Source organism: Macrobrachium nipponense, chromosome 46, assembly GCF_015104395.2.
Source record: "Macrobrachium nipponense isolate FS-2020 chromosome 46, ASM1510439v2, whole genome shotgun sequence".
Lineage (NCBI taxonomy): Eukaryota > Metazoa > Arthropoda > Malacostraca > Decapoda > Palaemonidae > Macrobrachium > Macrobrachium nipponense.
Genome location: NC_061106.1, coordinates 4,484,337 through 4,488,485, shown reverse-complemented (window position 1 = coordinate 4,488,485; position 4,149 = coordinate 4,484,337). Strand labels below are relative to the sequence as shown.

At 35.4% G+C, this 4,149-nt stretch overlaps 1 long non-coding RNA gene across 1 annotated transcript; it reads right to left on the bottom strand.

Moving 5' to 3' along the window:
• Positions 1-475: 475 nt before the first annotated feature.
• Positions 476-2,059, bottom strand: LOC135214553 (uncharacterized). Its single transcript, XR_010314397.1, has 2 exons — positions 1,965-2,059; positions 476-1,051 (listed from the first exon to the last, which is right to left on the bottom strand). It is a non-coding gene; the product is annotated as an uncharacterized LOC135214553 (long non-coding RNA).
• Between the last annotated feature and the right edge of the window lie 2,090 nt (positions 2,060-4,149).

Below are 4,149 nucleotides of genomic sequence, written 5' to 3'. Positions count from 1 at the left end.
TATATTGAGGATTTCCTGTGACTTATTAAATTCCAACCTCATTAAAAAAAATTGGATTTGTTTCTTTGTCTGTTTTTGTATTATTCACTAACAAAACAAAATAGACCATGGCATTATTCGTAATTATTTTCAGTTTATGTTATTTTGACTTATAGAATTTCCGTATTTGAGCCAATAAAAGCTATTGAAAAGCTGAAATAGTAACTATATGATTAATGTTCTTAGCTTAAATTTTTTTTTAATCTTTGCTATTAAGTACTTAAAGTTCCGTTGCCCCATTCATTGCTTGTGCTGGAATAATTTTGGGTAGTATGTTTAACAATGTTCCAGGTAACTTTCAAACCTCACTGTTTGCATCTTTTGAATGTAGCGGTTGTTATATATGAATGCGATAACTAGAAGGAAAAGAAAGCCAAAACATGACTTCTGGAAGGCTCCCAACCTAGACAAAAGTCTTTAAAAAGAAACATCGAGAAATCATTAAAATTTTATTATAAAACGAATAAAATAAGAGGTAATAGCGTGATCATCATAGAGGAGCGGGTGCTGAACAGATCCTATGGTTTCTGCAGGGGTCGTAACAGCACTTGGCATCTCCTTCACAGTGGCGGTCACTGCTACAGGCATCAACGAAGGGCAGATCTTTGGGACAAACAGGTGCCACAGGGGGACAACGACCAGGCTTAATGACTGGGATGTGGGGACTGACGATGTCATTTTCACAGCAGAAAACTTGTCCTTGGTTGGTGCGGCACCAGCTGGTGCAAGCTCCAGTCTGCTTCGTGATCGCTTGAAGTTGAGGACTCACGTTGGCAACGACTCCTAAATGAGCTGACCCAGCGGCACGCTGAAGTCCCTCACCTAGGCCTGGCTGAATGTTTGGTACAAGCGAAGGGTCAAAGCCAGGGTGCGTAGATAAAGAAGGATCGGGCTCACCGAACGGCTCGAAGAGCTGGTTGACGGTCTGGAAGACGGGAACTGGCTCCACAGGCGCTATCGCTGCGTGGCAGTTGTAGGTCAACGCCAAGAAAACGAAAATCGCTCTCGTATGCTGTCGAAAAGAATCAACAATATTCTGTGAGTCTCAGGCTCTTGGAAAGTTTGACCAATAACAATGTTCTTACGTAAAGGGATTTCACCTCATGCTGCAATGGGGTTAAATGAACGGCATTTTTGATAAACATGAGTTTTGGCAAGCTAAAAGGTAAAAAATAACAAACTTTCGGCTAGAAAATATCTTTTAAAATCTTTTCTTGCAAAGAAAATATTGAGCTAAACCTGCATGAAACAGGATATATAACACAAGATAATCATATGAGTAGAGGTCGACGTCATCGATAACCTCTAATATTTGTAATTGTAAATAAAGAAGTTAAACATCTTAATTTATTATGTATTTAATATAGATAGTTATTAATGTTGAAAATAATCTTAATGAGAGAGAGTCGGGGAGGGGGGGGGTGTTGGCCGGTTATTGGAATATATTCTTTTACTGCCATAGAACAGATGAAGACTGCAGCATAAGCCAGTGAAATCTATGACAATATCATTGCATACAGAGATTATATATATATATATATATATATATATATATATATATATATATATATATACATCATAACTCTCCTGCATAAAAAAAACTGCCATCATTCAACTTCAATAAACTGTAAAATATGCATTTCATACTGAGTATGCATAAATCTCAAGAGATGATTTCACAAACCTTTTGTGCGTGATATATATATATTATATATATATATATATATATATATATATATATATATAATATATATATATATATTATATATATATATAATATATATATATATATGGTGTGTAAAAATGATAGATAGCTGTGTAAGTTTATGTATATGTTTGCTGCTGCGAAGAAAATGTTAAATGGCGTTACATCTTGGATAACAAAAATCAGCAATACAACTCTGAAAATCTGCGTAGCTGCTCACCATTCCGCCTGACTAAAATTGGTAAGCGCAAGACAGCTCGGCTGTTCGGTGAGCTCTGATTTCTTGGGATGATGTTACTAAGAACTGCTCGCCCCCATATATACCCCTGCTCTTTGCGATTTAGCCTTCAGTCGTAAAGGAAGTAGAGAGCAGTGGATCGCACAGGGGCTCTCACAGGAAGCTGATCTGTTGACAAGGTCTGCTGATGCTCTGTAACGCAAAACAGGTCTTACGGGAACTCGCTAAAACCACCTGTTGTTTACTGATTTCCTCAAGCAAGCAAAAAAAAAAAAAAAAAATCCTCGTTTCCTCATCTTTAAAATTTTTGCCAAAGTTACTATCCCTTCAAAGTAGAAGGGAGGGGATATGCGTCACTACTACTAGACGTTCGTATAAAAAATTGATCACGTTGGTCAGTGAGGTCGATTGAAGAATAAACTGAGTGAGAATCACAAATTGTATCAGTTAAAAAGCTAATAATGTTCTATAATCCGTATCACTACTGTTATATTTAATAACAAGGTCTTTACATCTGAAAAAGTAAGAATATTCACCCAACCTTTCATGATAAACCCAGTAAGAAGAACGTGTACGCAAACGAACACGTAGATCTATCGCTATAAATGTTACTGTATTAGTCCTGAACAGCTGATAAATGTATCTTAGTATAGCGACTGCATGCGCAGATTATCGAGTTTTCCGGTGACCTGGAGCTAAGTTATTTAATCATTGCTGAATTATGGTCACTGATGAACATCCTAACTAAAAATCATAACCTCAAAGTCAACAAAACTTTCTAAATTCGTTCTTACTTTCCAAAACCGTATGGGATAAATAACTGCATCGTCAGTTATTACCAAGATGAAAGAATGATATCCCCCATCACAAGTATTAAAACGAGCTGATTTATTTTGAAAATTTAATTCCCTTACTTGTCTGACTGACCCAAAGCATGCAATGTTAATAAAAGTGAACCTCTTCAGTGCTAATTTAGTATATGTAGAAAAGCGACAGTTAATCTAATTTATGCAACATATATTTCAGGATATCATAATAATATAAAATCTTTGTAGTCACTGACTCACTTCAATGTTTCAGAGAACAATAAGTGTTGTCAGTCCTGATAACGAACTACATTATATTTGAACCACAGGAGGGGACTTGTGCTATCCAGATCACATTTGAGATTCTTCTCTAATGAAGCTGTGAAGATATTTTCTAACCAGAGAGACAGGAAACAAGAATTCTTCAAGAACTCGCTTTGCTTGCTTTACTTCACCAACTTTAAGTCCATCCGTCAAATCAGAGTTGAAAATATTCAGAGTAAATTTGATATTTTCGTATAATAACACTAAAAAATGCTTTGTTTACATTATTTCACCTGCTTTTAACTCAAGAATCATTATAAACAAAAATCAGTGTTGATGTAATCTTTTCATATAAGAACTTTGCAGACAACATGCTATAAAATACTCTCATCAACGGAATTATAATTTATAAAATTCCACGTACTGACTGTCATTCAATTTATCTGGGCCAGAGGAATAAGGAAATTATATAAGAACTAAATCAACAAAACGTCAATTATACTGGTCACAAATATAATCCTCATTTTGTAAATCTAAATTAAAAATCATCCACAACTGATTGGTTCCATAATAGTATAATAGTATACTGACAAGAGTAATGCTACACTCTCTGAAAGTCAGGTCAATATATTCCTGACCCCCATACCCACTTTTTTTTTCTCCGGTATCTTGGGTAATACTAGCACCCATGTTCGTTCATCTGAAAATCAACCACGTGTATGATGTCCTTTGTATGCATTAAAAGGTTTAACTCTCCTTAGACTTTCTTTGTAAGCGTTTTTTTTTTAGTTGTAGTATGTAGTTTGCCTAAGAATCCTTTACAGTACAGGTGAAAGATCTTGCGCTCCACTGATTCACTTTCCCTCTTGTCCATGTACTCTGCTTGCATTTTATATTACGTCTCTGTTCTTGTAATGGAAGTTACAATCTCGCACACACATTCACTCACGTAATATATTATATATATGTATACATACATACTATATATATATATATATGGATATATATTCTAAAACCGGGAAGGGGACTTATCGCAGGGGGCATGATGCAATGTGATTAGAATGGCTGAGTTGGTAAAACATAAAAGGAAAGAAAAT